We start from the raw sequence: 13,625 nt of genomic DNA on the forward strand, positions 1-13,625 counted from the left end.
CTTTACAGTAAGTACATAGTATCCTGCAGTATATATTTCTCTTAATTTATTTGATCTGTTTTCAGATGAACTTCAGGTTGAATGATTTTTTCTTTTACACAGTTAATACTTCTCAGAAGAGTCCTAGAACCTTAGTTCCTAGATCAACTATGTACCCTTTAAATTTTGTTAGTATCTGCAGAAAAATTTTTAATTCCTATAAGCTAATTTTCCTTGCAGTAGTACAGGCATATTCCATCTTGTTATAGAACCAGTTTGAACTCAGGCACCTAAATGATAAAAATTTAGGTGGCAAAGTACAAGAAATAGTAAATCCAATGCAGGTATTTCTGATTGGGTCGCCCTTCCGGGCTGCTTATCTTCAGTAGGTTCCTTTCACATTAGTGTTATCCATTGGAGGACAAGGGGAACGAGGAAGAGTGGAAGGTCACGCACCTGGTACCTAACTACTTTGGAAATACTTTGGCTTGGAAATACACATGGTTTTTGCTGTTCCTTTGGCAAGAACTAAACATACAGTGCCACCTGAATGCAAAGGGAGCCGCTAAATGGAAAGGAAATATGAATCTTTGTTAGTGACTTGCTATGTCTGCTACAGATGGCTTGGGTTGATTTTCTAAAATATTATAAACTCATCTTTACATGGCCTTTAAACTACTGTACTTGAGACCCCATGTTCATAAAGAAAAGTTGACATCAAATTTCTTTGAAACCAGAGCTCTAATATTAAAATGGATAACTTGTCCCCCTTAATTCAGAGAATTTTAAAGCTGGAAAAAGTATTGTTCAGGCTTACAGTTCTATATTTTAATAGGAAACAGGTTCCCAAAAATGAAGCAAGTTGCCCAGAGTAATAGCCAAGTTTATATCAAGATCACCCCTAGAAAGACCCCAGCTCTGCCACCTAACCCAAGTGCTCTTGCAGCATCCTTTTAGTGATTTCACATTATTTTTCAGTCTCATAAAGAACTACTCAGTGTTTTATGCGAGATTCAAATATTAATATATGTTTTAATTTAAAATGTAATTGTCTCTCTTAGAACTGCAAGATCTTATCAGTGCCCAGAACATGACTTTTGTGGAACAGTTGACTAAGGAATTACTATTAGAAGTGATATAATTAGTGAGACTTTATTAGCTTTATCAAAGATTAACTTTTTTGGCATTATCTAAGAGTAACAAACCCAAATCCTCGACGTTTACATGCATGTCCACAAAGCCATGTCCTTCAATAATCTTAGTGAAAATATTAATGTCTATGGCCACTAGAGGGTGCTCTGTCACAGTGTATCAGCACTGCCATCTCAGCCCAGTACTGTTGTCTTGCCTAAGAGGCAGAAAAGACTGCACGTGTAACGGAATTTGTAAGCACTAATGCATTCACTTTTCTAGTTCCTTGAGGTTGTATGATCTAGGGATGAGTTTCCTTGTTTCATGGTATCTCCAGGTTAACTATCTTCACTTTTGTTTATAATAGTAACAGCCATCCATTGATACATGGAATATCCATATATTATATGTAAATACAGTGCTAAAAATGCTTTACATACAGTGTCACGTTTAGTTTCCACGACAGCCTTGCAGGAAGAATCTTACCACCCCCATTTTAAACTTAGCCATAGAGAGTGTTTAAGTAACTTGCCCAACGTCATGCAGCCAGAAGTGGCAGAGAGAATTCAGATTCATATATAATTCTAAAGCCAGCTCATTAAGCTATTATGTTATTGATTTCAGAGCTGGAAGAAACTTAAGGAACAATTTAGTTCAGTCTCCTCACCTTGAGATGGGAGAACTGATACCCAAGTCCAAGTCACAGACCCAGTCAAAGCCAAATTGGGAAGTCAAAGTGTGTGCATTCCTTCTCCTGCGGTCTTGGGCCACGCCTCATGGCAATCCTCGCCTTCTCTGAGCAACAAAAGAAACCCTGCGCTCATAGGTCCTGTGTCATGCCTTACCCAAACATGGTAGATGATACCAAGGGATTGTCTGTTACCCAGACAACAGAAGAAATGGACCTTGTGGATAGAAATTTTGCTCTGACATGGCTCTCTATTCTCTATTCATAAGAACCTCTTACATTGTCAAAGGGAATTAATCTTCCTGCTTCCAACAGGCCCCACTCCATCCTCTACACTGAAGCCAGAGGGATTTTTTTTTCTTTATGAAGCATAAATCTGAGCACATCACTTCTGTGCTTAAAGCTTTTTTTTCTTTTTTCTTTTTTTTGAGACGGAGTCTCGCTCTGTCACCCAGGCTGGAGTGCAGTAGCGTGATCTCGGCTCACCACAACCTCCGCCTCCCGGGTTCAAGCCATTCTCCTGCTTCAGCCTCCTGAGTAGCAGGGATTACAGCCATATGCCACCATGCCCAGCTAATTTTTGTATTTTGAGTAGAGATGGGGTTTTACCGTGTTGGCCAGGCTGGTCTTGAACCCCTGACCTCTTGATCCACCCGCCTTGGACTTCCAAAGTGCTGGGATTACAGGCGTGAGCCACCGTGCCCAGCTGCTTAAAGCTTTTTAATGACTTGGCAAGCTTTCTGCACCACTCCTGACACGGAAGCACAGAAGACCCTTACGATGTACCCCTCTCTAGTCTAACCTGCGACTCCTGCCTTCAAATACACACACACTCCTCCTGCCGGTGCTTTTCACCCCAGCCACTCAGCCCATTTCAACTGCCCATCTTGGATTAGACAAATCCGAGATGAGCAGCTTCACCCCTGCAGGCTCACCCCTTTCCCCATGCTTGGACAACACACCTTCCTGGTCCCAGCCTTCTTCAAAATTCAGCTTAAACATCACTTCCACCTGGAAGCCTGCCTGCCTTGAGTCTTCATTCACTCCAGATGGAGTTGACTGGGCCTCTCTCCCACCCTGTTCTTATCTCTCTCAGCCCCAGTCACACTGCCTTCTGCTTGTTTTCTTTTCTTTCCTACTACTAGGAGACGGAGCTTCTGAAGGGCTTGGACCCTGCCTTCTCACACTTCATACCCCCGGTGCCTTGTATAATACCTAGCATAGATTAGGAAGGCACTTAACTGATGGCAGCTTGATGAATGGATACATAATTGAATAAGTGAAAGAAAGCAAAAAGAAAGAATGGAAGGCGGATTCTTGGGGAAAAATTAGTTCTATGACAATCAGATGCTCGATTTCCTGTGAGGAGTAGAAAATAACTGAGACAAAGCTGTTTGTTCTGAAAAACAAGCCCCAAAGTCTAGGTGGGAGCTGAGAGCCCCAGAGAAACCGCATCTCTTCATTAGCTTAAGTGCAATGAGCACTTCAAGACACCTGAATCAACTGATTAGCAAGGGCAGCCTACTGGAGAATACATCTATTCTCTTGCAATTTTCTCAAAAACAGGTGAGATTGTAACACTATAAACATAATTGCATTTTCTAATCAAAAGTGCAACAAAACTTGGGTAATTATGAGGCGGCAGCGGTGTTACCACTTTATTTCCTGAGTACTTTTATCCCTATGAGCTGGGTTGTGGGGGGTAGTAACTGCTCAAACATTTTCATCCATCACCTTGTGTTCTCTTCTGTGGGGTTTATACGTGGAGAAAACAAAATGAAAACGGAAAACAAAAAACCAGAAAAACAAAACAGGCAAAGGGGTAGAATTCATTGAAAGATGACTAAGGTGGCTTAGTCATGCTGGATTTGAGGTCCAGCAGTGGGACGGGTTCTGCATTCTCTGGGCAAGCGATTTTTCTGTCAGGCAAACAGGACTAGGTGCACCATCCGCAGTCCTGGCTGAGGGGAGCCAGGAGAGACTGGTCCAGCTCCAGCCTATACCCAAGCCCTTTCTCCACTTTGAAAGATGCCTGTGAATTGCACTTCTTTTCACCCAGGAAACCAATGCAGCCCAGCTTCTCGGCCCAGGGCCTAGTGCAGGACGATATGTCATACTCTGAGCAGACCCAGAATGCAGTTAGTTACCCCACCTCCTTAGGAGGGAGAACAACAATAGAACCAAAATAGCAACGCTAAAAAGCAGACCTTTGGAGCGCCTGGGGGTCTTTTGCTGTTGTTGCTGCAAAAGGAGAAGGAAAGGATTTTGCCATGCCCCTGGGGTTTACGCGTTCAACAGCCCTCCCTCCTGATCCAGGGACCCGGGACAAGCTGTGGGACCTGCAGGGCTCCATGTGGCATGAAGTTCCTTCTGGTTTTGCAGAGAGGCAGGGGTGTACAATAGGAGCCCTGGATTTCTGGTCAAAAGCTTTCTTGGTGAAATAGCCAGATCTGGACAGGAAGAGAAGAGAGAAGAGGCACTTTAGTCAGAAGGTACCCCGCCAGCAGTGGCACAGTGCCAAGAGGTGTAGATTTCCATGGGGCTGGTGTGCATTGTGTGTGGCTAGGAGTCAGGGGCCACAGAATGGGATGTGGACATGGGGTCAGGTCCCCCAGGGTGTCCGATGCTATTTTAGAGAGGGGTGTATTCATATTCCTCATGAAAAGAGATTCAGGCAGTCAACAGCCAACATCTTCAAATCCTAAAATGAAAAGGTTTCTCTAAGCCAGTAGTATTCAGACTTTTATTTAGCTAGAAATCACTGTTGAAAACAAATCTTGCATTAAAACCAAGCGTACAAAACAAGTAATCACCAAAAAATAGAAAAAACCCAATTGGATATCAACTGATAAATGGATAAATTAAATGTGGTCTATCCATACAATGGAATATTCAGCCACAACGAGAAATAAAGCACTGACATATGTTACAACATTAATGAGCCTTGAAAACATTATGCTCAGTGAAGAAGCCAGACATAAATGACCACATATTGTATTATTCCATTTCTAGAAAACGTCCAGAATAAGCAAATCATAGATAGTAAAAGTAGATTCGAAGTTGCCAGAGTCTCAGGTGGGAAGGAGGGATTGGGGAGTGACTGCTAATGGATACAGGATGTCTTTTTGGGGTGATGACATGTTCTGGAATTAGTGGTGACAGTGTCAGTTGTACAACCTTGTGAATATACCAAAAACCACTCCAGACACTGAAAACCACACTTAAAAATGTTGAACTTGATGGTCTATAAATTACATCTAGAAAGAGAGAGAGAAACAGACAGAGGGAGGGAGAGAGGGAAAGATGGAAGGAACAAAGCAGAGCCGATTTGGCTGAAAGGAGGAGGCACTGGGAAGTACAGTGGCCCTTATGGCTGGCCTTGTTTATTTCCAATGTCTGTCCAATCTCTCACCCAAGTTTTAAGCTTGGCTTCCAGATCCCTGGGGAGCCAAGTAGGAGAAAAGATACAGACACCTCAAAATTGAGCATGTAAACTTTTACCTAATCCTCTCATTTTCCCCCACTCCAGAAAGGTTCTGCTTCACTTTCTCTAGAGACTGACCAGGCAGCGACTGCCCTCTTGGGGGTGGGAGGGTCGGTAGCCTGCTAAGGAAGCAGGAAGCCACTAAGGGATAACTACACCTTAAACCCACTTTCTCTCTCTCTCTCTCTCTCTGTTTCTCTCTCTCTCTCTCTCTGTGTGTGTGTGTGTGTGTGTGTGTGTGTGTGTGTGTGCACGCATGTGTGTTTCAGACAGTCTCACTGTGCCACCCAGGCTGGTGTGCAGTGGTGTGATCTTGGCTCACCGCAGCCTCCGCCTCCTGGGTTCAAGCGATTCTCCTACCTCAGCCTCCTGAGTAGCTGGAATTACAGGCATGCACCACCACGCCTGGCTAATTTTTGTATTTTTAGTAGAGATGGGGTTTCACCATGTTGGCCAGGCTGGTCTCGAACTCCTGACCTCAAGTGATCCTCCCCTCTCAGCCTCCGAAAGTGGTGGGATTACAGGATTGAGCCACCGTGCCTAGCCTTAAACCCACTGTCTACCAGCTGTCATCATTCTATCCCCACTGGCATCCCCAATTCCAGATGTCCCTGGTGATACAAATTCTTGAGCTTTGGGGGTTCCACAAGGTAAATCAGGTCACTTCTTGGGGGTCTGCTTCTCCCAGTCTCCAGACCTGCTAAGTCAGACGCCATGCATTGATTCGTTATTGTCACGTCTCTCAAAACAAAGCCCCACTACTACCCTGCTGTGCTTGAGTGATGTTTCAGGAGGGCATGGAATTTCATTGTGCATGACCAGTCCTTTATCTCTAACCCAAATCCAGCATGCTTTTCTATATTTTCTACATTCCCTTTGATTAACGTATATTATTATTATTTTTTAAGAGACAGGGTCTCACTCTGTTGCCCAGGCTGCAGTGCAATGGTGTTACCATAGTTCACCACAGCCTTGAAGTCCTGGGCTCAAGCAGTCCCCCCACCTCAGCCTCCCAAGTAGCAGCGACTAAAGGTGTGCACCACCATTCCTGGCTAAGTTTTAAATTTTTTATAGGACGGGGTGTCATTATTTGGCCCAGACTGGTCTTGAATTCCTAAAGTGATCATCTTGCCTCAGCCTCCCAAAGTGTTGAGATTATAGGTGTCAGCCACTGTGCCTGGCCACATTATTTTTATAATCAGAAAAGAAAAAGCAATGAGAGGGAGACAGATGGAGATTTTGGAGGTGGATTGGAAGGACCCTGGAGGCTGCCTGCAAGCCGGAGCGAGGGCCGGGCAGGAACTGACAAGACTCAGAGAGATGGCAGACGAGGTGCCGTTGGAAGAGATGTAGAGTCAGATTCCAGAAACAGGCCAGAGAGTGATCAGCCAGAGTGGAAGTTGCTCTGCTCTGCTCTGCTCTGCTCTTTGGGGAAGGGATTTGTCTTCAAGCCATGACCACAGGGCACATGAGGAAAGACCAACTTTCCAGTGTCCAAGTGGGCATGCAGTATAAGTGAGGCCTGACCCAGTGACCAAATGCCCACTGGCCTTGAAAACTGGAACCACCTGGCAACTTTCACCCTCCTACTCAGACTCAGCCCTTCTGGATATTCTGGGATCCGTTTTGACTTTAGTAGGGAAGGAGTGAGACATAGAATATCTTGGGCTCTGGAGTCTTTAGTATCTAGTCACCTCAGCCACAGATTCCTCTAGAACAGGGGTTTTCCCAAACCCTAGGCCATGGGCCAGTACCAGTCCGTGGCCTGTTAGGAGCTGAGCCACACAGCAGGAAGTGAGCAGTGGTGAGCATTACCACTTGAGTTCCACCTCCTCCCACATCAGTGGTGGCATCAGATTCTCAAAGGAGCGCAAACACTATTGTGAAGTGTGCATGCAAGGTTGTGTGCTCCTTGTGAGAATCTAATGCCTGATGATCTAAGGTAGAACAGTTTCAACCCAAAACTGTCCCCTAATCCCCGGTCCATGGAAAAATGATCTTCCATAAAACCAGTCCCTAGTGCCAAAAAGGTTGGGGACCACTGTTCTAGAACCCCCACCCCAATCCTAATAACCATCTGGTAGATAAGGCCCCACCTTAAACCCCAATCTAGCACCTGTCTACCCGACACACCTCTAAGTCCACATGTTGTTTCCTGCCCCTGGGGCCTCCCACCGGGACCTAAAATCTAAGCCAGAACCCAAGCTTTTCCCTGTGACCTGTTGCCAATCTTCTCTAACAGGCCTTGTCAAGTTTCTCCAGAGCCCTGCGCATCCAGAGCCAAAGTCCTGCTTTATCCAGGCACATTCATGATCAATAAAGCAGTTAGAATAGCCAACATCATCTTCACTTCACCCCGGAAGACCTGCGCTGATGACTCAGGGGTAAGAGAAGGAAACATTTCTTACTGGAGATGACTGTTCCAGAATTACCCCCAAATGAATTTCAGCCCCAAGGTTAAGCCCAGATCTGACCTGTCTTTCTGGAGCTCTCTGGAGCACATAAAAGCCTGATGATTTCTTCCTTATATCAATAGGTACAGTTTTCTGTCACCAATTTAGATCTAATTTAGGGAAGGCATTGTCTAGAGCTTGCCGAGCTGGTTTTGCAATGTAGATTCTGAGAAGAGATTGGATATCAGTCATAATAAATAAGATTGCATTTTCTCTAATCAGATATTTTTTGTTTTGTTTTGTTTTGTTTTGTTTTTGAGACAGGGTCTCCCTCTGTCACTCAGGCTGGAGTACAATGGCACAATCATGGCTCACTGCAGCCTCAACCTCCTGGGCTCAAGTGATCCTCCTGCCTTAGCACCCCCAAGTAGCTGGGACTACAGGCATATGCCACCATGCCCGGCTAATTTTTGTACTTTCTGTAAAGACAGGGTTTTGTCATGTTGCCCAGGCTGGTCTCAAACTCCTGGGCTGAAGGGATCTTCTGGCCTCGGCCTCTCAGAGTGCTGGTATTACAGGTGTGAGACACCGCACCCCACCTATATTGGTTCTGTATGAGTACTTAATAAAGCACTTTTATAATGTTAAAGTGATGAGGGGCTAGGGGGTCCTGAGTCTAGTGGGAGAAACGTAGAAGACATGTAAGAAAGACACCTTCCTGGCCATTGTTATTCTTACGGTATTTATGTCAGAATCGCCCGGGTTTAATCCACTTCTGCGACTGCCAGGTGTGTGACCATGGAAAATCTTTCTGTTTCTGTTTCCTCATCTGTATATGGGGTTACTAATAGTACCTAACTTGCAATGTTGTTGCAAGGATTAAATGAGTTCATACATGCAAATATATAGAACAGTGCCTGGAATGGAGCAAGTATTCAACAAATGTTAGCTACTATTAGTGTTGCATTTATTATTATTATTACTAGTGGTGTTGTTTGTGTTCTTATTTATTTATTTATTTATTATTTTTTAGAGATAGAGTCTTATTCTGTCACCCAGGCTGGAGTAAGTGCAGTGGCGTGATCTCGGTTCATTGCAACCTCTGCCTCCTGGGTTCAAGCAATTCTCATGCCTCAGCCTCCCAAGTAGCTGGAATTACAGACCCGTGCTACCATGCCTGGCTAATTTTTGTATTTTTAGTAGATTCAGGGTTTTGCCATGTTGGCCAGGCTTGTCTCGAACTCCTGACCTCAAGTGATCTGCCTGCCTTGGCCTCCCAAAGTGCTGGGATTACAGCTGTGAGCCACCGCACTCGGCCACTCTTCTTATTTGGATATCATATCAGCAAAGTTTCAGTGTGGTAAATAGAAACCATGTAAATATTTTATGTAAGAGAGGATTTAATATAGGAAATTGGATGCTTAAAAAACCATTGGAAAGGGGTGCAGCTCTGGGTTCTACTCAAGGCTGCCAGAAATGACTACCAGATGATTCTTACTGTCCAACTGAGGAAACTAGAACCTCTGAGGCCACCACTAGGGCCTGCTGGAATTAAGAATTTACCACTGCTGCAGTGACCACTGTTGTTTCTGCTGCCTCGGAACACAGGGAAGCTGTGGCTAAGACCACCCAGGGATCAGGAAGCCAAGCTAGCAGCCCTTACCACCAGTGAGTGAAGGAGCCCTACAAAGCAGTTCTCCAGAAAACTCACATCTCCGTGGTCCCACTTGCTAGCATCCCCCTCACTCCCCTTTTACATCTCCTGAACATCTAAATGGCAGAACCCAATCAGCATCAGAACTCTGATATTCTGGGGCTTGAAATGGTTTGTTTTCTAACCATTCCAGCTAGAGGAAGGAACTGGAATACAGGTGGAGAGTTGATCCACACAACCCAAAGGAGGCAGCTGCATGTGAAGGTCCTGCTAGGTGGAACGCATACCTTCTGTAGACAGGACAGTGGAGTGCCTGAAGGAGGAATCGTTCCAAGATTTAGGTTCTCTGGGGGAAGGCAAGGGTCTCTTAGATCAGGTAACAACAGAGAGGGGACTCTAATAGCTGTCTTGGCCTTCACTATGGAGTTGGGCCTGTGTCGTGAGTAGAAATATATCACTTAAGAATATACTGGAGAATATTCTTATAATGCTTGCTTTTCAACCAATGCACAAAAATCACAAGCCACAAGGGAAAAATATTGACACATTTAACCATATATAAAGCCAAACTTTTATATGATAAAAATACAAACAACAGGTTGAAAAAAATATATTTGCAATTAAACAATTAAAATCTGTAATATATAAAGAGCCCCTTAAAGACAACAAGTTTGAAACATTCAACGGCAGCAGGTCACCTACATGCTTTTCCATAGACTGGTGTGTTGTACATGCTGTATCTTCTGTCAAAAGAGCATTTCACCTCTATTAATATCTTAACCCTCTTAGTAATGTCTCTTCTTGATACATTGCCTGATTTTCTGTCTGTGGTGGATACTGAGGTGCATGGCCAGATTGCCCTTCAGGGTTGGGGGCTGGTCTCTCCAGCTGCTGAGACAGCTGAGTCTTGTACCTCTGCAGAAAGAAGCCGCTTTGCCCAAGGTTACACCACTTCCCTGGAGGCAGCCTGTATCCAATGACTGGTAACTATAGGAGTACAAATACCTGGAGTCCTTGCCTCAATAGGACAACTCAGTAGAGGCATACCAGCTCCAGAGATGCTCATGGGATTGGCTATGGCCTCTGTTCAGCATTTCCTGTGTCCAAACAATCTTGCTTCCCTCACCCCGTACAAGTGTTGTTGCCAAGAGTACTTCCCAATCAAACTCTTGCATGCAGATCCCACCAGAGTATCAGAGTATGTCTGGGAACCTGAACTATGAAACTCTACTGTTGATGGTTTATAGATGTTTCCATAGTGATATGTGTCAATTCGTTTCATTCATCTTAATGGCATCCCATTGTATAAACATACTACAGTTTAGTTATTATTCCCTTTTGATGAAAATGTAGGTCATTTTCCAGTATGTGTGATGTCACAAACAGTGCTGCTATTAATACCTTTTTGCATCTCTCTGTGAGCATGTGTGAGAGTTTCTCTGAGATGTATACCTAGAGATGGAACTGCAGAGTCAAAAGGTATCTGCAACTTCAAGTTTACAGAGATTGCCAAATTTCTCTTTGAAGTTGTATTATCCATAGACACTCCTGTTACCCTTGCATCAGTGTCACTTGGTATCGTCAGACTTTTAAATGCTTGCCAGTCTGATGGGAGGGAAGTGATATTCGATTATTGTTTTAATTCTAACTTCTTTGGTGATTGGGGAGCTTGGGCATCTTTCATTTTTGTGGAGGGTAATGGCGTATTCTTCTCCTGGGAATTACTTGTTCATTGTTTTTTTGCTCATTATATTAGGTTGTTGGGCTTTTCTCATTGATTTGCAGCAGTTTTTTATATTTGAGTTAGAGATCTTTGGTTGTTCCTATGCATTGCAAAATTATCTCCCTGTCTGCAGTTTCTCTGTTAATTTTCTTAGACTTCATTTCACATATATAAATTTTAAATTTTGAGAAAGCTGAAAATATTTTTATTATTTACATTATGACATATGGGATTTTGGGTGGGAGGGTCTAATTTCCTATACTAAGGCCCATAATGTTATTTTTATTTATTTTTTCCTCATGTGTGTACTAATTGTCTCATTTCATTTGTTGAATAGCCTATCCTTTTTTTACTGATTTTTAATGCCACCTCTAGCAAGTGTTAAATTCCAATGGGTACCTGGCTATTTGGGGCTCACTATTCTGTTCCCTTAGTCTGTCAATTTCTATGACAATTCATCACCATTTTAGTTTCTAGAGCTTTATGCTAAGTCCTGATAGGTGATGCAGCAAGTCCTCCTTTTTTTTTTTTTTTTCAAAATTATCTTTGCTAACCTTGGCCTTCTAATAAATCACGTTAATTTTAGAGTCATAACTTTAGGGAAAACTTCAGGAAAAGTTTCACCTGAAACCTGCAGCCCAAAGTGAGAACTTCCATCCCTGTGTGCCCACTCTCTCCCGATTTATTCTTTCTGAATAACGTCTTCTTACCAATCAAACGTTGCCTTTTCCAAAACCAACTACAGACTGCCCTGCTCCCATCCTGTACCTATAAAGACCCCAGACTCAGCCAGGAGAGAGAAGCATCTAGACATCAGGAAGAAGCAGCTAGGCATCCCCTAAGGGGAATGGGGCAAAGGGAATGGAGGTGATTTATAAAATGAGCCTAATGTCCATAGGAGGAAATTCAAGTACATACTCTAATGTAGATGGGCTTTGTGGAGCAGAGGACAGGCATATGCTCCCACGCATATGGTGAGAACCTCATTCTATCTTACTTGGAGCGTGGAGCAAAGTAGATCAGGAATGGAGAGTCGGGATGTGGAGGTGGCAATCTTAGGAGGCAAAACTCCCTGGTGTCATAGAGCCTCAATACTTGTGCAAAACACTATAAACTTTGTCTATTGGGAAGTAGACAAGGGGGCAACACAGAGGGAGGTTTAGGGAAATAAGGATGAGGCCCCTATTTAAAAGGCAAGAAATCTGTGTGTATTTTGGTTCACCTAGACCTTCAGGGAATCTGGGAACACATACACTGCCTCACATGTGAGAGCTTCTCTCCAGGGAAAGAAATTGAGGAAAGGGACTTGGTTTATGCCTTGTGGAAGATAACAGATATAGGTGATTCTCATTATTCACAGTACTTCCATTCTATAAAATCGCTATGAACACAGAATTATGAAAATTTGCTCCTACAGGATGTACAGAATTAGGCTCCTGTGAGCCTGTAGTCACACCTTTTTCCTCAATCTATCAATACATAACCTAATCTTATGTGTGCTTTTGTTTAAAGGCGCCTTATTTAATATATATTTTAATTCATTAACATTAAACTCATGGTCAACAGCAACATAACTCATGCTTTCACAAAACGTATTTAACACGCCTATTTTTTCCATAAGGCACATCACAGCCTTCTTGTATTTAGGAACACTAGACAGCACTTCAACCTCTGTTCAGGGGTCACTTTAAACTGCAAACTCAACTGAAATCATAAAAATATGAAAAGCATGGCACTATTTCTGTGTTGTTGGCTCTGCCTGGAATTTTATCCCTGCTCTGTCTTCCTGACTGACTGACTTAGCACCAACTTCTCCAACAAGTTTCCCCTGACTTCTCATTTCCCAACACAGACTGAGCCCCAGCAACACTGGACTTGTCGCCACTGCTTACTTCTTAAATATGAAATTGTTGTTTCCTCTCTTTTTCACAAGAGGGGGTGCTCCTTGAGGGCTGAAATGACTCATCTCTATCTCCAGGGTCTAGCACAGCATCTGTCATATAGTAAGTGCATAGTAAATGTTGGATGGATGGATGGATGGATGGATGGATGGATGGATGGATGGATGGATACATGGATGGATTGATGGGTGATCTGTTTAGGATGCATGGCCAACAGACAGAGTGACAAGGACCCAAAGGCAAACCTTCATTACATATTCTTAATTCTGTATCATCTAGCTTTAAAATCAGTTCTCCAACCTCCCCAGTTTATAAAATCAGTTCTCCAACCTTCCTAGTTTACCACATTACACCTGCTATTGCAGGCTGCTACAGGTAATAGCTACATGCCCTAGAGCCCCAGTTGCTCAGATGGAAGGCTCCGTGCCCAGTGAGTACAGGAGGTAATTTGTCGAGTAGGCTTTTTGTGTCCTGGACTGCATGTTGCAGACCCAGCTAATGAAATCTTCACTGCAATTAGAGAAAAATATTCCTGCAGCAGGTTGAAGAGATAATCACTGTCTAATTGTATTTTCCCCAGTATTTTAACCCAATGGTTTAGAAAAATAATTTCAAATTGTAATTTTTATAATTACCTTTTCAAGGGATCTGTTCAGAATTACATCATCATCA

Source organism: Macaca nemestrina, chromosome 1, assembly GCF_043159975.1.
Source record: "Macaca nemestrina isolate mMacNem1 chromosome 1, mMacNem.hap1, whole genome shotgun sequence".
In the NCBI taxonomy this organism is placed as follows: Eukaryota; Metazoa; Chordata; class Mammalia; order Primates; family Cercopithecidae; genus Macaca; species Macaca nemestrina.